The sequence below is a fragment of the Pseudophryne corroboree genome, chromosome 2, assembly GCF_028390025.1.
Source record: "Pseudophryne corroboree isolate aPseCor3 chromosome 2, aPseCor3.hap2, whole genome shotgun sequence".
Lineage (NCBI taxonomy): Eukaryota > Metazoa > Chordata > Amphibia > Anura > Myobatrachidae > Pseudophryne > Pseudophryne corroboree.
Genome location: NC_086445.1, coordinates 75312427 through 75338245, shown reverse-complemented (window position 1 = coordinate 75338245; position 25819 = coordinate 75312427). Strand labels below are relative to the sequence as shown.

The window sequence follows — 25819 nt, the reverse complement described above, 5'->3', positions numbered from 1 at the left end:
TCGTTGAAGTGATCGGAGTGTGATTGACAGGAAGTGGGTGTTTCTGGGCGGAAACTGTCCGTTTTCTGGGAGTGTGCGGAAAAACGCAGGCGTGCCAGGATAAAACGCGGGAGTGTCTGGAAAAACGGGGGAGTGTCTGGGCAAACGCTGGGTGTGTTTGTGACGTCAAACCAGGAACGAAACGGCCTGAGCTGATCGCAATCTGTGAGTAGGTCTGGAGCTACTCAGAAACTGCTAAGAATTTTCTATTCGCAATTCTGCTACTCTTTCGTTCGCTATTCTGCTAAGCTAAGATACACTCCCAGAGGGCAGCGGCCTAGCGTGTGCAATGCTGCTAAAATCTGCAAGCGAGCGATCAACCCCCATAGTACAAAGATTACTCATTGTATGCGCTGAGTACCGAGGTTTCTCTGACGTCCTAGTGGATGCTGGGTACTCCGTAAGGACCATGGGGAATAGACGGGCTCCGCAGGAGACTAGGCACTCTAAAAGAAAGATTAGGTACTATCTGGTGTGCACTGGCTCCTCCCTCTATGCCCCTCCTCCAGACCTCAGTTAGAATCTGTGCCCGGCTCAAACTGGTTGCACACTAGGGGCTCTCCTGAGCTTCTAGAAAAGAAAGTATTTATTAGGTTTTTTATTTTCAGTGAGATCTGCTGGCAACAGACTCACTGCTACGAGGGACTTAGGGGAGAGAAGCGAACCTACCTGCTTGCAGCTAGCTTAAGCTTCTTAGGCTACTGGACACCATTAGCTCCAGAGGGATCGAACACAGGCCCAGCCTCGGTCGTCTGGTCCCGGAGCCGAGCCGCCGTCCCCCTTGCAGAGCCAGAAGCAAGAAGAACATCCTGAAAATCGGCGGCTGAAGACTCTGGTCTTCATTAAGGTAGCGCACAGCACTGCAGCTGTGCGCAATTGCTCCCTATGCTCACCACATACTCCGGTCACTGATGGGTGCAGGGCGCTGGGGGGGGGGGGGGGGCGGCGCCCTGGGCTGCAATTAGAGTACCTTACTTTGACAAAAAAGCACATAATATAGTCTAATAAACTATATATGTGCAAAAATCCCCTGCCATAATATTAATATAAGAGCGGGAGAAGCCCGCCGAAAAAGGGGCGGGGCTATCTCCCTCAGCACACTGGCGCCATTTCCTCTTCACAGCTCCGCTGGAAGACAGCTCCCCAGGCTCTCCCCTGCAGTTTCCAGGCTCAAAGGGTAAAAAAGAGAGGGGGGGCACTAAATTTAGGCACAAAACTGTATTGTATAGCTGCTATAGGGAAAATCACTTTCTGTAATAGTGTAAATCCCTGTTTATATAGCGCTGTGGTGTGTGCTGACATACTCTCTCTCTGTCTCCCCAAAGGACTTGGTGGGGTCCTGTCCTCAGTCAGAGCATTCCCTGTGTGTGTGCGGTGTGTCGGTACGGCTGTGTCGACATGTTTGATGAGGAGGCTTATGTGGAGGCGGAGCAGGTGCCCATAAGTGTGATGTCACCCCCTGCGGGGCCGACACCAGAGTGGGTGGATATGTGGAAGGTATTAACCGACAGTGTCAACTCCTTACATAAAAGGCTGGATGACGTAACAGCCGTGGGACAGCCGGCTTCTCAGCCCATGCCTGCCCAGGCGTCTCAAAGACCATCAGGGGCTCAAAAACGCCCGCTACCTCAGATGGCAGACACAGATGTCGACACGGAGTCTGACTCCAGTGTCGACGAGGATGAGACATATACACAATCCACAAGGGGCATCCGTTGCATGATTACGGCAATGAAAAATGTGTTACACATTTCTGACATTAACCCAGGTACCACTAAAAAGGGTATTATGTTTGGGGAGAAAAAGCAGCCAGTGTTTTTTCCCCCATCAGATGAGTTGAATGAAGTGTGTGAAGAAGCGTGGGGTTCCCCGAATAAGAAACTGGTAATTTCTAAAAAGTTACTGATGGCGTACCCTTTCCCGCCAGAGGATAGGTCACGTTGGAAGATATCTCCTAGGGTGGATAAGGCGCTCACACGCTTGTCAAAAAAGGTGGCACTGCCGTCTCAGGATACGGCCGCCTTGAATGAGCCTGCTGATAGAAAGCAGGAGGCTATCCTGAAGTCTGTATATACACACTCAGGTACTATACTGAGACCTGCAATTGCTTCAGCATGGATGTGTAGTGCTGCTGCAGCGTGGTCTGATACCCTGTCAGATAATATTGATACCCTCGACAGGGATACTTTTTTGCTAACCATAGAGCATATTAAAGACGTTGTCTTATATATGAGGGATGCACAGAGGGATATTTGCCGGCTGGCATCTAGAATTAATGCAATGTCCATTTCTGCCAGGAGGGTATTATGGACCCGGCAGTGGACAGGTGATGCTGATTCTAAAAGGCACATGGAGGTTTTGCCTTATAAGGGTGAGGAATTGTTTGGGGATGGTCTCTCGGACCTCGTATCCACAGCAACAGCTGGGAAATCGACATTTTTACCTCAGGCTCCCTCACAACCTAAGAAAGCACCGTACTATCAGGTACAGTCCTTTCGGCCTCAGAGAGGCAAGCGGATCAAAGGTGCTTCCTTTCAGCCCAGAGGCAGGGGGAGAGGGAAAAAGCTGCACCAGACAGCCAGTTCCCAGGAACAAAAATCCTCCCCTGCTTCTACTACGTCCACCGCATGACGCTGGGGCTCCACAGACGGAGCCAGGTGCGGTGGGGGCGCGTCTCCGGAACTTCAGCGACCAGTGGGTTCGCTCACAGGTGGATCTCTGGGTTCTACAAGTGGTATCTCAGGGATACAAGCTGGAATTCGAGGCGTCTACCCCTCGCCGTTACCTCAAATCAGCCTTGCCAGCTACTCCCCAGGACAGGGAGGTAGTACTGGCGGCAATTCACAAGCTGTACCTCCAGCAGGTGATAATAAAAGTTCCCCTCCTTCAACAGGGACGGGTTTACTATTCCACAATGTTTGTGGTACCGAAACCAGACGGTTCGGTGAGACCCATTCTAAATTTGAAATCCTTGAACATTTATATAAGGAAGTTCAAGTTCAAAATGGAATCGCTCAGGGCGGTTATTGCAAGCCTGGAAGAGGGGGATTACATGGTATCACTGGACATCATGGATGCTTACCTACATGTCCCCATTTACCCACCTCACCAGGAGTACCTCAAGGTTGTGGTACAGAACTGCCATTACCAATTCCAGACGTTGCCGTTTGGTCTGTCCACGGCACCGAGGGTGTGTTCCAAGGTATTGGCCAAAATGATGATACTCCTTCGAAAGAATGGAGTTATAATTATGCCGTACTTGGACGATCTCCTTATAAAGGCGAGGTCCAAGGAGCAGTCGTTGATCGGAGTAGCACTATCTCAGGAAGTGCTACAACAACACGGCTGGATTCTGAATATCCCAAAGTCGCAGCTGGTTCCTACGACGCGTCTGCTGATATTGGGCATGTTTCTGGACACAGAACAGAAGAAGGTGTTTCTCCCGGAGGAGAAGGCCAAGGAGTTGTCATCTCTGGTCAGAGCACTCCTGAAATCAAAACAGGTGTCGGTGCATCATTGCACGCGAGTCCTGGAAAAGATGGTAGCTTCTTACGAAGCAATTCCCTTCGGCAGGTTCCATGCAAGGAACTTTCAGTGGGACCTGTTAGACAAGTGAGGATCGCATCTTCAGATGCATCGGTTGATCACCCTGTCCCCGAGGGCCAGGGAGTCTCTGCTGTGGTGGCTGCAGAGTGCTCATCTTCTCGACGGCCGCAGATTCGGCATTCAGGACTGGGTCCTGGTGACCACGGATGCAAGCCTCCGAGGTTGGGGAGCAGTCACTCAGGGAAGAAATTTCCAAGGACAATGGTCGAGTCAGGAGACTTCCCTACACATAAATATTCTGGACCTAAGGGCCATTTACAATGCCCTAAGGCAAGCAGAACCCCTGCTTCAAAACCAGCCGGTGCTGATTCAGTCAGACAACATCACGGCTGTCGCCCATGTAAACCGACAAGGCGGCACAAGAAGCAGGATGGCGTTGGCAGAAGCCACAAGGATTCTCCGATGGGCGGAGTATCACGTGCTAACACTGTCAGCAGTGTTCATTCCGGGTGTGGAAAATTAGGAAGCAGACTTCCTCAGCAGGCACGACCTCCACCCGGGAGAGTGGGGACTTCATCCAGAAGTCTTCACGCAGATTGTGAACCGTTGGGAACGGCCACAGGTGGACATGATGGCGTCCCGCCTCAACAAAAAGCTAAAAAAGTATTGCGCCAGGTCAAGAGACCCTCAGGCGATAGCTGTGGACGCACTAGTGACACTGAGGATAGTAAGTAAAAGAGGAGTAAGAACTATACCCGTAGTTCCGGATTGGCCAAGAAGAACTTGGTACCCAGAACTACAAGAAATGATCTCGGAGGACCCATGGCCTCTATCTCTCAGACAGGACCTGTTACTGCAGGGGCCCTGTCTGTTCCAAGACTTACCGTGGCTGCGTTTGAAGGCTTGGCGGTTGAACGCCGGATCCTAACGGAAAAGGGCGTTCCAGATGAAGTGATTCCTACGCTGTTAAAGGCTAGGAAAGACGCTACCTGAATTTCAGACGTTGTTAAGGGAATGCTGCATATTCAGCCCCCTTTTGTGCCTCCAGTGGCACCTTGGGATCTCAACGTAGTGTTGGATTTCCTGAAATCACATTGTTTTGAGCCACTTCAGAACGTGGAATTGAAGTATCTCACGTGGAAGGTGGTCATATATATATATTTGGCCTTGGCTTCGGCTAGGCGTGTGTCAGAATTGGCGGCTTTGTCATGTGAAAGCCCTTATCTGATCTTCCATAGGGACAGGGCAGAATTGAGGATTCGTCCCCAATTTCTCCCTAAGGTGGTATCAGCGTTTCATTTGAACCAACCTATTGTGGTGCCTGCGGCTACTCGGGACTTGGAGGCCTCCAAGTTGCTGGATGTAGTCCGGGCCCTGAAAATCTATGTTTCCAGGACGGCTAGAGTCAGAAATACTGACTCGCTGTTATCCTGCATGCACCCAACAAACTGGGTGCTCCTGCTTCTAAGCAGACTATTGCTCGCTGGATCTGTAGCACGATTCAACTAGCACATTCTGCGGCTGGACTGCCGCATCCTAAATCAGTAAAAGCCCATTCCACAAGGAAGGGGGCTCTTCTTGGGCGGCTGCCCAAGGGGTCTCGGCTTTACAACTTTGCCGAGCTGCTACCTGGTCGGGGTCAAACACGTTTGCAAAATTCTACAAGTTTGATACCCTGGCTGAGGAGGACCTTGAGTTTGCTCATGCGGTGCTGCAGAGTCATCCGCACTCTCCCGCCCGTTTGGGAGCTTTGGTATAATCCCCATGGTCCTTACGGAGTACCCAGCATCCAAGTTGTTTTGTCGCTTCCAGTTGTTTCATTTGTGCAAATTTTGTGGGACAAAGTCTCTTTAACGCGGCCGAGACGCCCGGACTTGACACGCTAAGAGGGGCTGTTTGGCGTGACTGAAGCCATAGCATATGAGGACACTTTTGTAGACCCTTACGACCAATCGTATGTCGCCTTCTACAGCACGGAACACCCTTTTCTGCTTTTTCTACGTTCCACCTCAGGCCCTGCAGTGACATTGATCACATTTTAATCATTCTGAATTTTTTGTACCCTTGGTACTTAATTGTTGTTTGTCATTTGCAGATAACTGTAAAATAATTAAAAAAAAGAAACAAATTGCTGCAGCATGGAGCACCGTGTGGATTTATAGTTTAATCCTGAGGCCCAGACAAAGAGAAGATTAGAGACCCATGCTGTCTGCTGTGAAACTGCTGCATAACAGAGGTGGTATTATAGAAGAAAGTAACTTTCACAAGGAAATATAAATCATTTGAAAAAGATGATGTAAAAAAGATTGAGTGTCAGCAAGTGGCCTAACGTACTTTCACCTCTCTGCCTTAATGAATTAAAAAACTGTTGGTCTCCAAAGAGACTATAAATAAATATACATAGCCTGTATCATATGTAAATGCCAGATACATATCATGTGCACACAGGGCCATAGAGAGCCACGCTGGGCTCCGGTAACGGGTGGGCGTGGCTTAAAAGGGGTATGGCTTAAAAAGGGGGCGCCAAGACACCCGTTACTATTAAAATATTAACGTAACACTATAATGGCTCGAGTGCTCCACAGGGGGTGTTCAATTTTAACACAGGAAGGGGGGTGGGGTTGCGGGGGAGGGCACCTGCTTCCTACCTTACTTTGAAGAAGCTTGGGCGATCCGGCACCGGATTATTACTTAGAGATAATACTGTAATTAAGAAGAAAAGAAAACCAAAATTGGACAATAGAGTTCCCTTGTAACACGAGGGAGAGAAGGGGCAAAAAGTGGCCCTTTCTATATTGTGTACGGAGAATATATACACATATAAATGTTAGTCTTGTCCTTGTTGGTGGTGCACCCAGAGCCAGAAAGTATGCAAACTTTAGAACATGGGGAGACGAAAGAAGGCTCTTGTGTGGGCGCACTCTTATATGAAAAATTCAATATAATATGATAATTGAGAAAAGTACTTAAAACATAACTTTTATTAGCATTATTACAATTATAGGTTCTTCCCTAAGATCTGTCCCTCAAAATGCAATATATGTAGCATCTTAATTAAAATGTTCTGGTCTCTTTATTGGTAAAGAATGTATGAAAGGGTTGTAGACATTAAATTGGTCATACCCCCATTCCCCTTGACCAGTACAGACTTGCTGTATTGATGGAACCACGGGGTGGTCGACACACAATGATATATGAGAGGTATAAGGCTATGCTCTTGGGCTTATAAGGGATTAGAGTAATGATCAGAGGTCATTCCTCTAAAATATGATAGACAAAATTCACTTTATACTTATAAGAATTGGAAACAGTGATGATAATAGTAGGAAGTTTTGCACATCACGGTAATGGTGCCAGTGACCTTAAGACTAAGTCGGATGAAATAGTAGAAAGTGGTGATACTGCTGTTGGTGATATTACCACATAAATGAGGAAAAATCCTGCTCTACAACACCAGGTATTCGCAGGTGGTCTCCCTTCCTGGTACTGACCTGGCCCAACGTTGTTTAGCTTCCAAGATCAGACGAGATCGGGCGCTGGCAACGTGGTATGGTAGTAGAGAGTTTTATGCGAACGCCAATGAGAGTGCACCTATTTAAGAATATTGAAAAAATAGAGTAGAAGTTGATAGAAAAGTATCAGAAAAAGAATCGTGGAAATGAGTGGATCTGCTTTTTACGTTAGACCCGATTCCAGAATTCCCACTCTCGTGGTGCAATGTACCGGGAATCGTAAATGAGAGTCCACGAAAAAAATGGTGATCTTAGAGAAATATAATGATCAGATTGGCACTAAGATTAACAGTTGAAAGGAAGACTGGCTGCTGATATGTAATAAATTAGTCAGACAGATAGTAAATGATCTGCAATCCTGAGTGAGCTAGGTAAATACGTAGTTGCTCTGGTGATGCAGTTTTGTTACAGGGCACAGGAAGAGGCGAGAATCTGCCAAGTTATGTGCTGATGTGTCAGATTATCTCCAGACTATACACGCATATATCTGTTACCAAATGCATTAACTCATAAATCACAAGATATTTAATATTTGCCACTGGCTACAGATAAGACATTTGAGTACTAAGAACCTATACTCATTATGTTCATACATTAATTGCTGAGGAGGTATGAGGTAATACAGGCAGATAAGAGCAAATGCATTCCTGGAAGAAATAGATATATATTAATTACATGCATCAACTGGTGAGACTTTGGATGTTTAACTGCTTAATTTATAACCAAGTAGGTGCCCCTAATTAGTTACCACTATAATACACATTGAAAGCTAGGTAATTAGGGCAGATCGGCTAAGATTTGCAGTAAAAGTTGCTATCCGTGGTATGCAGCCTCCGGATAGTAGATCTTACGGTTTCATCAAGGTTTGAGAAAGCCAGCAGAGCACAGAGATAGATGTGGCAAAATGCCAGGATAGGGTGGTGTCGACGAGACCCCTGTTTCAGGATGCGGAAGACGCGTTTCGCCCTAAGGCTTGTTCACTTCCGGGTTCCGTGTAGTCCGGTGTGGGGAGCGGGCTTTTAAACCTGCTACCAGTAGAGCTGTCCAATCCAGAGGCGCCATGAGGTGGGTGTGATCTATCGATGTAGGCGGTTGCTAGGAGACCGCAACGATAACGTCAAATCAGGAAGGCGGAGGATAATCTCATCTCGCGAGATAACGAACGCCATATTGGATATGGGAACAGTATCTGCTGTTTATATGGGCAGTTGCTAAGAGACTGCAACGGCGGAATAGGTGCGACATATCCGGATATCTATGAGAATTATCCATAGTGATTACTGTTGGTTGCTAAGAGACTACGTAAGCAGAGCTAAAACAACATTAGCGGAGATCAGAGATCATTAACACGTATTGAGATCTCCATTTTAGATGTGGAAAAGATATACCATAATCTGGTAGTGACGATAATATTAAAATTTGAACACGGGAAGAAAAAATAAAAATAAAAAAATATAAAAATATAAAAAATATATGGAGAAAATTGATCTATGCGGCATATTCACAGAAGGTGTGTAAGGAATTGATGAGGGGTAGGGGGAAGTGCCTATAATGGACGGTGTTGATATTAGTACCGTGAGAGTTGAAGGATGGTGGATTGGTGACTGCAATAAGGGATTGAGATGTGGTTACAAGTAAAATGAAAGTGAATGTAAGAGTGAAAAAGATGAAAAATTGGCTACTGTTAAGGATTGATGTGATTGGTGTGTATGTTAGATAATTAGGAAAACAGGTGTGAGTGTATCGTGTAGTAAGTGGGTGAAATGTGGGTATGTCAGGTGAAATGGTGGTGCACTGTGTGCGATGAGAGCAGACGTGATGGTGGGGGATAAATTTTGGCGGCGGTAAGGAGGATGAAGGAGGGGAGCCTTAGTGAGGGAAGAGGGGGCGGGGGGGGGGGGAAAGGGGGAAAAGGAAAGGGAAAGGGGGGGAAAACGGGAAGAGGTGGGAGAGGGGAAAAGGGGGAGAATGTTGGGTGGTGTGAGGGAGGTAGTATTGGGGAGAGGGAAGGGTGTGTGGGGTAGGTGATTAATGGTGTAAAGAATAGGGAGGGGGAGATAGAAAAAGTGGTGTCGGAGTAAGTGGTGGATCCTATATACGGTGTATAGGAGAATTAATGGATTATACATGCAAGGACAAATACTAATGTATCGATATACTGTTAAAACAAATTAGAATTAAAAAAATTTTTTTGATTATATTTACAGAAATTGAAGTAACTGATGAGATGTAGATGAAACATTCATTACAAGAAAACTCCGTAATTGATAGTTTCATTCAGGCCGAAGGGTTTCAGGCTATTCAGACGGAAGATCCATTCACTCTCCTTTTTGAATAGTTCTTTAGTTATGTCTCCTCCCCGTATTCCAAGACGTACTTGATCTAAGCAGAAGGTCTTGAAACCTTTGATGGAGCCTTTATGAACGAAATTGAAATGTCTCGCTACCGATGTGAGCTGTTTCATTCTATCAAGGTCTCGGGAGGCATTGCGGATGTTTCCAAGGTGTTCTAGTATTCTTTCTTTCCATTTTCGTGTAGTCATGCCTACATACTTTAAATTGCACTCACACGTTATGCAGTATATCACCGCCTGTGTGTTACAGTTAAAAAAGTGTTGTAGCTTGACCACCTGGTCAAACCTATCAACGACCGTGTTGGTTTGCAGAATTTGCGGACATGATTTGCAGTGGCCGCAAGGAAAAGAACCTGTGATAGAAGGTTTCTTGGTATTTGTAGAGATCAGATGGCTGTGCACTAGATGGTCTCTCATATTTTTTGATCTGCGCCAGCTTATTTGTAGTGGGGACTCAAAGAGAGGTGCCAAGTCTGGGTCCAATTGTAGGATGGGGAGATGTCTGGTTATTGCTCCCTTCAGCTTCCTCCATTCGGGGCAGAAGGTGCCAATAAAACTGGCTACGGAGAATTTGAAGACCGAGTGGGAGACAGCACTCCTTAAGTGCTCCCAAGAATTATTACATCTTCTGGTCAAACATGACACACTACTCATAGATCAAGTGGAAAAAGAAATAGAGGAATTGGGTCACAACCTAGAAATTTGGGAAAAAGATTTGTCATTTCAAACAGCTTTTGAAAAACATCAAAAAGAACTGAAGCTTTACGAACAAACAATAGTAGATCGGAAGCGGGACAAATTTATCAGGGATAAACGAGATTTCTCACGTGGGGACATTTTCAGGTGGAATTCCATACCCCACAACAGAAATCGAAGACAGAGGGACGACTCGACTTTCTCAGAATTTGAATCTTCAAATAGTGGGGACTCATCCAGCGAGACTCCAGACAACACCAGATTTAACCAGGGAGAAGGAGAATTTTCCCCACGTTTTTTAGGCCAGGGTTCGAAACAAAGAGGCCGAGACAAAAACCAAGGAAAACCCGGCGGGGGGGAAAGAAGAGGCGACAGACGCAACCCAGACTGGGACACATCGAGGACTGCCAGGTATCCGGCCCGACAGAGGAAGACCCTACGGTAACTCACCTGTCCACATCCTCATTACAGGTTATCAACCTATCTGGGAGACCCCTTTCATCTGCACACATGGCTGTGTTGGCCAAAGGCCTCTCTTTCTCACCCTCTAGATCATTCAACAGATTCTCTTGGGAGAAAGATCTTCGATTATTTGGCAGAAAACTCCTTCTTAAAAAGTTCTTTGCTAAACATCATGCAAGACAAGAGAGTGTTGGTATCACTGACTTATCCGCTGATGAGCTCCAAACAGTTCAAGCCCTGGAGGACCTATTAGTGGAATCAAACACACAGGACAGTACTCCCGGCAGAGCCAAATGTAAACCAAAGTCTTCATTTTTTCCACCCGATAATACCAGCCCTGAAATTAGGGTTTTTCTTAACAGGGTATCAAAAGAATTTGACGACATTTATGTCCGAATAAAAACTTCCCACCAATATCCATCTAGAAATCTTAACTTCCAAGAAAGGAAAGCATTACGTGAGATGGAAACATGGCGGGATGTAATCATCAAACCTTCGGACAAAGGTGGTAACATTGTTCTATGGCCGGCAGAAATGTATATCACGGAAGCCCATAGACAACTGTTTAACCCCCTTTGCTATCAGAAACTTCTCAACGACCCCACAAAAAGGTTCCAAAAAGCCTATACCTTGTTGATACAAGAGGCTGCCACACAGGGAACCATCACGAAACAAGAAGCCGCATATCTGACTGTACAAAATCCAAGAACTCCAACTTTCTATCTTCTGCCGAAGATCCACAAAGACATCCAGGTGCCACCAGGCAGACCAATAATGTCAGGCAATGGCGGACTTCTGGAGCAACCGAGTCGTTTCTTAGATTTACATCTACGCGATTTTGTCCTTGACCTACCATCTTATCTACAAGACACCGCTGATCTATTACGAAAAATTCACGATATCCACTTTGAGGATGACTTCCTCCTAGGGACTTTAGACGTCGAGGCACTTTACTCCAGTATCAACCACCATCAAGGCCTGTCTGCAGTCAAATTCTTCCTGGACCAAATTGGCTCTAATGACTTCTCTGATTTTCTCCTACAACTACTTACGTTTGTTCTTTCCAAAAACTATTTTGTGTTTCAAGACCGTTTTTTCTTACAAATCAGGGGAACCGCTATGGGGGCAGCATGCGCACCCACATACGCAAACCTTTTTCTAGGGTGGTGGGAGCACCTGTATGTGTTCAACATCAAGAATGAAAAATATACCACACATATAATACTGTGGCTAAGATACATCGATGATGTCTTCTTGATTTGGAACGGCAATAAAAACTTGCTTTTGGAGTTTATTCAGATTCTTAATCAAAATGAACTTAACATTACTTTGACACACTTCATCAGCCCCACAAGAGTACCATTTTTAGACCTCAGTATCTATAAATCCAATGCAGGATTCTTAGAAACGGAATTATTCCGTAAGGAGACTGCAACTAACAGTCTCCTACATCAAACAAGCTCCCATTTTCCGCCCACCGTGGAAAACATCCCCAAAGGGGAATACCTACGCCTAAGACGTAACTGCTCAGAAGACCTCACCTTCAAAACCAAAAGTTTGGAACTAACTAACCGTCTCCTGGATAGAGGCTACAGCAGACGCTCACTCAAACGGGCATACACCGCTGTTGCAGCAACCAAGAGAGAGGGTCTAATATTTGGAAAGAAAAGTAAGAACACGGAGCAGGAAGATACGGTTCGTTTTATTGGCACCTTCTGCCCCGAATGGAGGAAGCTGAAGGGAGCAATAACCAGACATCTCCCCATCCTACAATTGGACCCAGACTTGGCACCTCTCTTTGAGTCCCCACTACAAATAAGCTGGCGCAGATCAAAAAATATGAGAGACCATCTAGTGCACAGCCATCTGATCTCTACAAATACCAAGAAACCTTCTATCACAGGTTCTTTTCCTTGCGGCCACTGCAAATCATGTCCGCAAATTCTGCAAACCAACACGGTCGTTGATAGGTTTGACCAGGTGGTCAAGCTACAACACTTTTTTAACTGTAACACACAGGCGGTGATATACTGCATAACGTGTGAGTGCAATTTAAAGTATGTAGGCATGACTACACGAAAATGGAAAGAAAGAATACTAGAACACCTTGGAAACATCCGCAATGCCTCCCGAGACCTTGATAGAATGAAACAGCTCACATCGGTAGCGAGACATTTCAATTTCGTTCATAAAGGCTCCATCAAAGGTTTCAAGACCTTCTGCTTAGATCAAGTACGTCTTGGAATACGGGGAGGAGACATAACTAAAGAACTATTCAAAAAGGAGAGTGAATGGATCTTCCGTCTGAATAGCCTGAAACCCTTCGGCCTGAATGAAACTATCAATTACGGAGTTTTCTTGTAATGAATGTTTCATCTACATCTCATCAGTTACTTCAATTTCTGTAAATATAATCAAAAAAAAATTTTTAATTCTAATTTGTTTTAACAGTATATCGATACATTAGTATTTGTCCTTGCATGTATAATCCATTAATTCTCCTATACACCGTATATAGGATCCACCACTTACTCCGACACCACTTTTTCTATCTCCCCCTCCCTATTCTTTACACCATTAATCACCTACCCCACACACCCTTCCCTCTCCCCAATACTACCTCCCTCACACCACCCAACATTCTCCCCCTTTTCCCCTCTCCCACCTCTTCCCGTTTTCCCCCCCTTTCCCTTTCCTTTTCCCCCTTTCCCCCCCCCCCCCGCCCCGCCCCCTCTTCCCTCACTAAGGCTCCCCTCCTTAATTCATCCTCCTTACCGCCGCCAAAATTTATCCCCCACCATCACGTCTGCTCTCATCGCACACAGTGCACCACCATTTCACCTGACATACCCACATTTCACCCACTTACTACACGATACACTCACACCTGTTTTCCTAATTATCTAACATACACACCAATCACATCAATCCTTAACAGTAGCCAATTTTTCATCTTTTTCACTCTTACATTCACTTTCATTTTACTTGTAACCACATCTCAATCCCTTATTGCAGTCACCAATCCACCATCCTTCAACTCTCACGGTACTAATATCAACACCGTCCATTATAGGCACTTCCCCCTACCCCTCATCAATTCCTTACACACCTTCTGTGAATATGCCGCATAGATCAATTTTCTCCATATATTTTTTATATTTTTATATTTTTTTATTTTTATTTTTTCTTCCCGTGTTCAAATTTTAATATTATCGTCACTACCAGATTATGGTATATCTTTTCCACATCTAAAATGGAGATCTCAATACGTGTTAATGATCTCTGATCTCCGCTAATGTTGTTTTAGCTCTGCTTACGTAGTCTCTTAGCAACCAACAGTAATCACTATGGATAATTCTCATAGATATCCGGATATGTCGCACCTATTCCGCCGTTGCAGTCTCTTAGCAACTGCCCATATAAACAGCAGATACTGTTCCCATATCCAATATGGCGTTCGTTATCTCGCGAGATGAGATTATCCTCCGCCTTCCTGATTTGACGTTATCGTTGCGGTCTCCTAGCAACCGCCTACATCGATAGATCACACCCACCTCATGGCGCCTCTGGATTGGACAGCTCTACTGGTAGCAGGTTTAAAAGCCCGCTCCCCACACCGGACTACACGGAACCCGGAAGTGAACAAGCCTTAGGGCGAAACGCGTCTTCCGCATCCTGAAACAGGGGTCTCGTCGACACCACCCTATCCTGGCATTTTGCCACATCTATCTCTGTGCTCTGCTGGCTTTCTCAAACCTTGATGAAACCGTAAGATCTACTATCCGGTGGCTGCATGCCACGGATAGCAACTTTTACTGCAAATCTTAGCCGATCTGCCCTAATTACCTAGCTTTCAATGTGTATTATAGTGGTAACTAATTAGGGGCACCTACTTGGTTATAAATTAAGCAGTTAAACATCCAAAGTCTCACCAGTTGATGCATGTAATTAATATATATCTATTTCTTCCAGGAATGCATTTGCTCTTATCTGCCTGTATTACCTCATACCTCCTCAGCAATTAATGTATGAACATAATGAGTATAGGTTCTTAGTACTCAAATGTCTTATCTGTAGCCAGTGGCAAATATTAAATATCTTGTGATTTATGAGTTAATGCATTTGGTAACAGATATATGCGTGTATAGTCTGGAGATAATCTGACACATCAGCACATAACTTGGCAGATTCTCGCCTCTTCCTGTGCCCTGTAACAAAACTGCATCACCAGAGCAACTACGTATTTACCTAGCTCACTCAGGATTGCAGATCATTTACTATCTGTCTGACTAATTTATTACATATCAGCAGCCAGTCTTCCTTTCAACTGTTAATCTTAGTGCCAATCTGATCATTATATTTCTCTAAGATCACCATTTTTTTCGTGGACTCTCATTTACGATTCCCGGTACATTGCACCACGAGAGTGGGAATTCTGGAATCGGGTCTAACGTAAAAAGCAGATCCACTCATTTCCACGATTCTTTTTCTGATACTTTTCTATCAACTTCTACTCTATTTTTTCAATATTCTTAAATAGGTGCACTCTCATTGGCGTTCGCATAAAACTCTCTACTACCATACCACGTTGCCAGCGCCCGATCTCGTCTGATCTTGGAAGCTAAACAACGTTGGGCCAGGTCAGTACCAGGAAGGGAGACCACCTGCGAATACCTGGTGTTGTAGAGCAGGATTTTTCCTCATTTATGTGGTAATATCACCAACAGCAGTATCACCACTTTCTACTATTTCATCCGACTTAGTCTTAAGGTCACTGGCACCATTACCGTGATGTGCAAAACTTCCTACTATTATCATCACTGTTTCCAATTCTTATAAGTATAAAGTGAATTTTGTCTATCATATTTTAGAGGAATGACCTCTGATCATTACTCTAATCCCTTATAAGCCCAAGAGCATAGCCTTATACCTCTCATATATCATTGTGTGTCGACCACCCCGTGGTTCCATCAATACAGCAAGTCTGTACTGGTCAAGGGGAATGGGGGTATGACCAATTTAATGTCTACAACCCTTTCATACATTCTTTACCAATAAAGAGACCAGAACATTTTAATTAAGATGCTACATATATTGCATTTTGAGGGACAGATCTTAGGGAAGAACCTATAATTGTAATAATGCTAATAAAAGTTATGTTTTAAGTACTTTTCTCAATTATCATATTATATTGAATTTTTCATATAAGAGTGCGCCCACACAAGAGCCTTCTTTCGTCTCCCCATGTTCTAAAATCCTACCTTACTTTATCAGGAAGCGGGTCCCTCCTGTCTTTGGCCTGTGCCATCTTCCCAGTGTTATTTGGGAAGATGACACTGGCCACTAGAGAGCAAAGACTCTAGCACAGTGCCAGAGTGTTTGCTTTCTATGTGCGGCGCCATCTTCCCCAAGAGAAGGCCGCGCTATTCTGTAATGCGTATGCATTGCAGCAGCCACGTGGTACGCCGCCTCCCGCAACAAAGATGTGGGAGGCGGCGTATATGTGCGAATGAATCTGTATACAAAGTGCTGCGATGCCGCTGCTTTTTCTCTTGTCAAGTTCCGTTGTTCATCTGCGACTTTGTACGTGTATAAAACTAATTCCTGTGTTGTTAAAATAACAGTTCTAGTACACTGCGAGTGGTGTTTTGCTGCATCTGCATGTACTGCCCGTTAATTTACTTTTTGGGGTAACTCTTGTACCTTTTCAGTTAATAGCTGACACCACCTACTCTGAAAGATAACACCGTATTAGTGTGGGTTGTCATTTTGATAAGTCCATGTAGAATTGCCATACAGTATTCCACAGGTATGCGTATTCGGCATACTTACTTAAAGTACTCTCCCGGAACTCGCAGGAGACTCCTTATTTTACAGGTAGTCCCCCGCACACCTGGAAGAGGGTTACTCCTCCCACATCCCGCCCGCTTCCTAGTAAAGCGGGCAGATTAGGGAAAAAATGCTGAAAAATGTGGGTCTGTGTGGAGGTGGCGGAGCTAAAATGATGCGACGTACCGTAGACATTTGACCCTGTTCCCCGACATCCCCTGTTGCTCCTCCTCTCTGGGCTTCTCCTGGAAAGGAGTAAAAAAAAGTTGGTTAAGTATGATATACTGTACAGTAGGTTTCTTACATGGAACTTGGGAACACCAGTCCTTAGTTTCGTGTTCAACTCAACTTTATGGATTATTGATTACAAATTATATACTGTATCTCTTGCTGAGAACATAAAGCGGTTTTAATTTTTCAGATAAAAATGAATGACATTTGCAACCCCACTGTCTAGTTTCTTGGATATGGATTGGAGATTAAGAAGCCTGCAACTGGGAACGTATAGCCAGCCAAGTAGGCACAAGCCTGCCTCTCCTGGCTGCAGAGCCTCACACGTCACATGACCTAGATGCCACCAAATTCTGAGACCTAGGCAGGACATGTACACCGCAGGAGAGTGCTCTAGATAAATGTAGACCCTACAGGTCAATCACCCAAGTTTCTGCGACACATTAAGTCCTTTGGGTATTAGTGCTTGAAAAAGACTGTGGTATTGTTACTGGAATGTTACTAGTCAGTATTACTGTGCGTCATTGTAAACATTGTTAAGGGCCTCATACACTAGAATGATAATAATAGAAAGATATATGGATTGGACAATGGCGCCCTTCTGTCTCTATAAAATACGTATTCTCTATGATTATACAAGAATATACGTTCCTTTATATAACCTGTATCATCAGCATGTAATTAGTCAGGCTACTCTTCTGTCCATACAGCATCCCTTCTCTTGTTCGGTTTTCTCTCCAAATGCCCAGAAATAGAGGAAAATGGACAGGCAATAGTATAATACTGTTTTATTCAATTTAAAACACATCAAATATCCAGTCCAAATAAAAACTGACACACAAGTGATGAGAAAAATCCCAGATAGTGGAGGTAATGTAATTACCGGATAGTAGGAGAACCGATCAAAGTTCTCAAACTCGCATAAGATGTAATGGCAATCACAGGCAGCCACCCGGGTAACAGCTCCCTGGAACCGGCAATAACCCACGTCCACAATCGTCTGGATAGTCCTCCTCACGGCACCGACGCGTTTCAGGTCTATTCCAGACCCTTTTTCAAGGTAAGTGTGTCTCCATACAGTCATCCGGTCTATTTATCCCAACATCCCCCAATCAGAGTGAATTTACAAATTTTTAATCCATATCACCTGTTACAAACATGGCAGCTTACATATAGTTTAAACACGTAGTCATAGTAACCACCTCTATCCTCCAATAGTGTGAAGCCTCATAGTCTCATGACCTTTAGTCATGTGATCCCAGGTCATGTGACTTGTGTCCTTTCCCTTTTCCTGTCAATATTGTGGTATGGGCATTTCCGCCCTTAGTTGACGTTTTCCTCCTAATTCACATTTGTAATAGATGGGCCCGTCATCTTCCCTATTATATATATGGTGATACTCTTAATGTCTATGAGGTATTTCACCTCAGTAACATTGTCTCCTCTCTCCACCGGGTGTATATAACGGGCACCATCCCGTTTCTAGTACTTCCGCCCTTACTCCCGGCGGTCCGTATGTCACATCCGCTGACGTCACCTGGCTGTGTTGTTTGTTCTCGGCGGGATGTTAGTGCTTCCGCCATCCGCAGTGTACGTATTGCCAGTCACTCCTTTCTTGACTTCCTGGGGCTGGTAGTGTGTGCACTTCCGCCCTTACATGCTTCAGTCCTATATTCCATATCCGCCCTGGATCTGTGACATAAAAATAGGTTGATGGAGTGGGATCATAGCGGTATCCATAGCCCATAGGGAAGAACTTTGCCATAAATGTGGTGGTTCATTGATTTATCCTCCATTTTCAATGGTGGCATAACGTAATGTTTCTTGATGATTTTAACTACAATGTAAATAAAATACATTTTTAAAATATTATTGATAAAAAACCCCATTAATGGGGATGAAAAATCCTTCATATATATAGATAATAAATAAGAAATAAAATACAAATATCATAATAAAAGAAATTTGATTCCTATATGGAAACCTCAACTTATGATGGGACATGAATATACAATAAAACAGTCTGTACGATACATATCTGCATAATAATACGAAAAAAGGTCTATAAAAACCACTTTAGCTCAAAATCTGAGTTTAAACCATGAGGTATCAATGTATTATATTTATAAATAAATTCCATCTCCATTTTCGCCAGGCACTTTGCCAGATCTTTATGCCTGCGACCACTCTCCACCCTTTTGATGTCTACAAATCTTACGATTTGTTTGGGGTCACAGTTATGGTGTTTTTTAAAGTGGCTGGATAACGCATGGGTTTCTAGTCCCCTTCTGATGTTCCTAAGGTGCTCTCCTATCCGTATTTTGACCTGTCTAGAAGTACGCCCGATGTAAAAAAGGTGGCAGGAACATTCAATGGCATAAACCACATTTTTTACGTTACACGTAATAAAATCACGTATTTCGTGGATGAATCCATTAATCACTAAATTTTCTAATTTCTTCCCACTATCCGTGGTGATTTCCCTACATCCCACACAAGACCCGCACCTGTGAAACCCTTTTGTGCTCCTAATGCCTTCTTTTTTCATTGGAGGTAAATCACTTCTCACTAGTGTGTTTTTCAGGTTGGGTGCTTTTTTATAAATGAACAGAGGTTTTTCTGGTAATACACTTTTCAAAACAGGATCTTTCCTCAGTACCCCCCAATGTTTTCTAAATGATTTTTCTATCATTTTATGCTGAACATTATATTGGGTGATAAAAGCATATTCGAACTTGTTGGATGTTTCTGTTCTCTGTTTATCTTCCAATAGAGTTTCACGTTCCAAAAAAATGACGTTCTCCTTCACTTTTTTTAGCGAGGCCGCCTCATATCCGCTGTTTATGAATCTCTCCTCTAGTTGTTCAAATTGTTCCCTACAGACCCCCTCATCAGAACAATTCCGTTTAATTCGTTTGAATTGGCTATTCGGGATGGAATTAAGCCAATTCCCATGATGGCAGCTGTTTCTGTCAATGTAGGTTTGTGAGTCGGTGGGTTTTGTAAATGTCTTGGTACATAGGACACCATCCTTGATATATAGACTGATGTCCAAAAAATTGACTTCAATATTGCTCACATTGAAAGTAAATTCAATATGACACGGATTGTCGTTAAGATAGATACAAAATTTATCAAGTTCTTCCCTTTCTCCTTTCCACAGAAAGAGGACATCATCGATGTACCGCCTCCACGACACCAGGTTCGCCCCAAATGGGTGGGAGTTCCATACAAAGTCGGTCTCCCATTTCCCCATAAAGATGTTGGCATAACTTGGGGCGAACCTGGTGCCCATGGCGGTACCAACCCTCTGTGCAAAAAAATCCCCGTTGAACATAAAATAGTTATTCTCCAGAATGAACCGAACACTTTCAATCACAAATTCCTGAATGTGCAAAAAGATGAATTACCAAGGTAATTTGTCCGGCGCTGTTAAGAGGGTATGCTTATCCTTTACAGCTGCTGTTTTAAAGGGATAGTTAGTCCCTGAGTAAATAGTAATAGATGGGGTATATACAGCGCTAACAAAAAACTGGATATGGGAAAATAATCACAATTTATTAAAAAACATTGTTGCAACAATTAAATTCATATGTAAAAGTAGGACATTATTTTGTCATTAAAAAGTACATAAATGAAGAAATATATATAGGGCAGGCACAGCAATTTTTGTTTGATAAATTACCACACGAGGAGACCGAATGGATATACTGGTATGAGTCCTTGGAAAGGTAGCCACAGTCCTAGGGAGCAGTTTGCAGTGCTAGCAGGTGAGGTCCAAGTAAAAGAGGCAGATCTTTCAGATATTTGATCCTGGACTGAGATGCGTCCTGTTAGATTGGTGGATCTTTCTGCGCCTCGTGGACATCCGCTATTTTTCCCAATTGGCTGGTGGACTTCTAGGCTGATATTCCAAGTTCCAAGAGTAGTTCCAGTAATATACGGAGCCGTATATTACTGGAACTACTCTTGGAACTTGGAATATCAGCCTAGAAGTCCACCAGCCAATTGGGAAAAATAGCGGATGTCCACGAGGCGCAGAAAGATCCACCAATCTAACAGGACGCATCTCAGTCCAGGATCAAATATCTGAAAGATCTGCCTCTTTTACTTGGACCTCACCTGCTAGCACTGCAAACTGCTCCCTAGGACTGTGGCTACCTTTCCAAGGACTCATACCAGTATATCCATTCGGTCTCCTCGTGTGGTAATTTATCAAACAAAAATTGCTGTGCCTGCCCTATATATATTTCTTCATTTATGTACTTTTTAATGACAAAATAATGTCCTACTTTTACATATGAATTTAATTGTTGCAACAATGTTTTTTAATAAATTGTGATTATTTTCCCATATCCAGTTTTTTGTTAGCGCTGTATATACCCCATCTATTACAAATTCCTGAATGTTGGCCTCCATACTACTTCTACTTAGAGAGTCTGCCACTGCCGTGAGGCCAATCTGATGGTCAATGATAGTATACAGCGACTTTACATCAGCTGTCACCATATACATATCGCTTTCCCATGTCAATGTCTGCAGCCAGTTCAAGAGATCTTTTGTATCTCGTAGATGTGATTCGTTCTTCATTACTAATGGTTGCAGATGAAAATCGATCATTTCTGAAAGGTTCGCAGATATTGATCCAATTCCGGAGACAATGGGTCTACCGGGGGGATGCTGTGCGTCCTTATGTACTTTCGGCAGAAGATAAATGACCGGAACTATCGGATCTTTATTCACAATAAACTCCTGCTCTTTTTTCGTGAGCACCTTCAAATCACCGTATTTTTTGCTTAGATCTTCTAGCTTGGTTAGAATTCTTGCTGTGGGGTCTGTTCTCAGCTTCTGATAGGTATCTCTATCACTCAGATGTTTCTCCACTTCAGAGACATACCAACTCCTATCCATCACCACTATACCTCCCCCTTTATCCGCTGGTTTGATGACCAATTCTTGATTGTTCTTGAGTTGTTTTAATGCTTCTCTCTCTTTTACTGTGAGATTGCACTTGACCCCTTTGGTGTTAATACCCTTTAGGTCATCCTGTATAAGTGTGGAAAAGGTCTCAACAAAGTTTCCTTTCATATGTTGTGGAAAAAAGATGGATCTTGGTTTAAAGGGGGTGGTGGCCTCTATATTGTTCATATCCATATCCGGTGTACATTCTCTTGTTAAGAAAAATTTCTTTAGGCACAATTTCCGGATAAATTTGTGTATGTCAACGAATGTGGAGAATTTATTGACAGAAGTAGTGGGGGCGTATTTCATTCCCTTCTCGAGAACTTTCGTCTCGTATATAGACAAATTGTGAGAGCTGATATTAAAGATTTTAATGCCCTCTTTTTTCTGCTGATTCTTCCCCTCCTCATCAGAGGTAACCGGGGCAGGGATTATTCCTATATCCTGTTGTGTGTTATTTCTAGCTTTCTTCCTTTTAGGTTTCTTTTTTGGTTTCTTCCTCCCCCCCCTTTTGCCCCTGTTTTTCTTAATCTTAGAGTTTAATGGGGGTTGTATTCCCTCCTCCCCCTCTCTAAAAAACGGTCCTCTCTGAATTCTCTTTCCATTGGAGAGTATCTATCATTATATTCGATTGGTGGATTATTTCTGTAATTCGATTGGCCCCTTCTTCTTCGGTGGTCCCCTCTATTTGGCGTTCTCTCATTTCGGTGATTATATTGTTCTTTCCTCATTGGTCCTCTGCTGTAATCCTCCTGTTTTTTTCTATCCCAGAATTTTACTTGACCTGTATTCCTGTTCTGATACCTAGGTCTATTCTGTGTAGGGATGAAAGTATTGCCTCTATCTCGATCATTAGAAGGATCTAATTTTCTTGATCTATTCTCCTGTCCCCGCCCCCTATTTCTTTCCACGGGGGAATAATTGGTTTGTGCCTCAAATGATAGTTCGGGGTCTTCATCCTGTCTAATTTTTTCTTGCTTTTCTTTTTTATCCCTGATGAATTTCCTTACTTTTCTGTCTACCAGTATCTTCTCTGATTTTTTTAAATTAGCCTCTATTCTTTGTTCTAGATCCTTATACTCGCTATTGCTTGTAAATGGATTGATGAGGTCCCTATATACCTTAATCTGCTCATCCAGTTTTTCTAGTTCTTTTTTTCTTTCCTTAATAATCAAATTCATGAGGGATATAGAGCAATCATTCAATCATTCTTTTTTTCTTTCCTTAATAATCAAATTCATGAGGGATATAGAGCAATCATTCAAGATGCTTTCCCACTCTTCTCTTGTGTGGGATGTAGGGAAATCACCACGGATAGTGGGAAGAAATTAGAAAATTTAGTGATTAATGGATTCATCCACGAAATACGTGATTTTATTACGTGTAACGTAAAAAATGTGGTTTATGCCATTGAATGTTCCTGCCACCTTTTTTACATCGGGCGTACTTCTAGACAGGTCAAAATACGGATAGGAGAGCACCTTAGGAACATCAGAAGGGGACTAGAAACCCATGCGTTATCCAGCCACTTTAAAAAACACCATAACTGTGACCCCAAACAAATCGTAAGATTTGTAGGCATCAAAAGGGTGGAGAGTGGTCGCAGGCATAAAGATCTGGCAAAGTGCCTGGCGAAAATGGAGATGGAATTTATTTATAAATATAATACATTGATACCTCATGGTTTAAACTCAGATTTTGAGCTAAAGTGGTTTTTATAGACCTTTTTTCGTATTATTATGCAGATATGTATCGTACAGACTGTTTTATTGTATATTCATGTCCCATCATAAGTTGAGGTTTCCATATAGGAATCAAATTTCTTTTATTATGATATTTGTATTTTATTTCTTATTTATTATCTATATATATGAAGGATTTTTCATCCCCATTAATGGGGTTTTTTATCAATAATATTTTAAAAATGTATTTTATTTACATTGTAGTTAAAATCATCAAGAAACATTACGTTATGCCACCATTGAAAATGGAGGATAAATCAATGAACCACCACATTTATGGCAAAGTTCTTCCCTATGGGCTATGGATACCGCTATGATCCCACTCCATCAACCTATTTTTATGTCACAGATCCAGGGCGGATATGGAATATAGGACTGAAGCATGTAAGGGCGGAAGTGCACACACTACCAGCCCCAGGAAGTCAAGAAAGGAGTGACTGGCAATACGTACACTGCGGATGGCGGAAGCACTAACATCCCGCCGAGAACAAACAACACAGCCAGGTGACGTCAGCGGATGTGACATACGGACCGCCGGGAGTAAGGGCGGAAGTACTAGAAACGGGATGGTGCCCGTTATATACACCCGGTGGAGAGAGGAGACAATGTTACTGAGGTGAAATACCTCATAGACATTAAGAGTATCACCATATATATAATAGGGAAGATGACGGGCCCATCTATTACAAATGTGAATTAGGAGGAAAACGTCAACTAAGGGCGGAAATGCCCATACCACAATATTGACAGGAAAAGGGAAAGGACACAAGTCACATGACCTGGGATCACATGACTAAAGGTCATGAGACTATGAGGCTTCACACTATTGGAGGATAGAGGTGGTTACTATGACTACGTGTTTAAACTATATGTAAGCTGCCATGTTTGTAACAGGTGATATGGATTAAAAATTTGTAAATTCACTCTGATTGGGGGATGTTGGGATAAATAGACCGGATGACTGTATGGAGACACACTTACCTTGAAAAAGGGTCTGGAATAGACCTGAAACGCGTCGGTGCCGTGAGGAGGACTATCCAGACGATTGTGGACGTGGGTTATTGCCGGTTCCAGGGAGCTGTTACCCGGGTGGCTGCCTGTGATTGCCATTACATCTTATGCGAGTTTGAGAACTTTGATCGGTTCTCCTACTATCCGGTAATTACATTACTTCCACTATCTGGGATTTTTCTCATCACTTGTGTGTCAGTTTTTATTTGGACTGGATATTTGATGTGTTTTAAATTGAATAAAACAGTATTATACTATTGCCTGTCCATTTTCCTCTATTTCTGGGCATTTGGAGAGAAAACCGAACAAGAGAAGGGATGCTGTATGGACAGAAGAGTAGCCTGACTAATTACATGCTGATGATACAGGTTATATAAAGGAACGTATATTCTTGTATAATCATAGAGAATACGTATTTTATAGAGACAGAAGGGCGCCATTGTCCAATCCATATATCTTTCTATTATTAGTCATTTTTTGGGGGTGAAGGGAAATACCCCTATTGTGCATTGGATATAGGCTGCTCCTACCACTTTGCGCACCTACCGGGGAGTCAAACCCTTTCTTACTAGAATGATAATGCCCAATTTTGGCCATTCAGGCCGATATATCGGATGAAATTGGGCATTTCGGATGTGTTTTACATCCCATCCGATCTGATGCACGGTCCCGTGAGCATCGGATTGGATCCCCTAGATTGACTGTGCTGCACTAGCGATATGTCAGACCCCGCAGGCATGGCTGGGATCGCACAAGATACATTGTAAGCAAAAGGACCACACAGGGGTCATTCTGAGTTGATCGCTCGCTAGCAGTTTTTAGCAGCCGTGCACACGCATAGTCTCCGCCCACGTGTGAGTGTATTTTCGCATGCAGGAGTGCGAATGCCTTGTGCAAAACAAGACCAGCCCTGTAGTTACTTATCCTGTGCGATGATTGCTGCGACGAGTGACACGGCAATGTCAGATACTCGCCCAGCAAACGCCCGGCCACGCCTGCGTTTTTCCAAACACTCCCAGAAAATAGTCAGTTGCCACCCAGAAATTCCCACTTCCTGTCAATCTCCTTGTGTTTGACTGTGCGATTTGAAACACTCGCTAGAACCTGTGCAAAACCACAAAGGACTAAGTACCCATACGACGCGCGTGCGCATCGCGGTGCATACGCATATTAGCCGTTTTTTTCAATGATCGCTACGCAGCGAACAACGGCAGCTAGCGATCAACTCGGAATGACTACCCACATATGATGTATCTTATGCAATACTGTCGATCGGGAGGCTGCCGCGCTGCTCACCTGCGACATGAGGGTCCGACATATTGCATTAGTGTATGGGGCCCGTTACTCGTTAGTATCATCTTATTGGGCATTATCCCTCTTTCTGAGCATTATTTTTGGCCAATTTGCCCCTTTTTGGGAGGATAGGACATTCCGTT

The 25819-nt window shown here is 43.6% G+C and overlaps 1 protein-coding gene and 2 non-coding genes across 5 annotated transcripts in view; 2 read left to right on the top strand and 1 right to left on the bottom strand.

Moving 5' to 3' along the window:
• SLC36A4 (solute carrier family 36 member 4) overlaps positions 1 to 25819 on the top strand; it is a 588683-nt gene that overhangs the window by 371314 nt on the left and 191550 nt on the right. The window lies entirely within an intron of this gene.
• Positions 7028 to 7146, bottom strand: LOC135054428 (5S ribosomal RNA). The gene has a single exon (XR_010243520.1). It is a non-coding gene; the product is annotated as a 5S ribosomal RNA (ribosomal RNA).
• Positions 15179 to 15297, top strand: LOC135054416 (5S ribosomal RNA). Its single transcript, XR_010243519.1, has one exon. It is a non-coding gene; the product is annotated as a 5S ribosomal RNA (ribosomal RNA).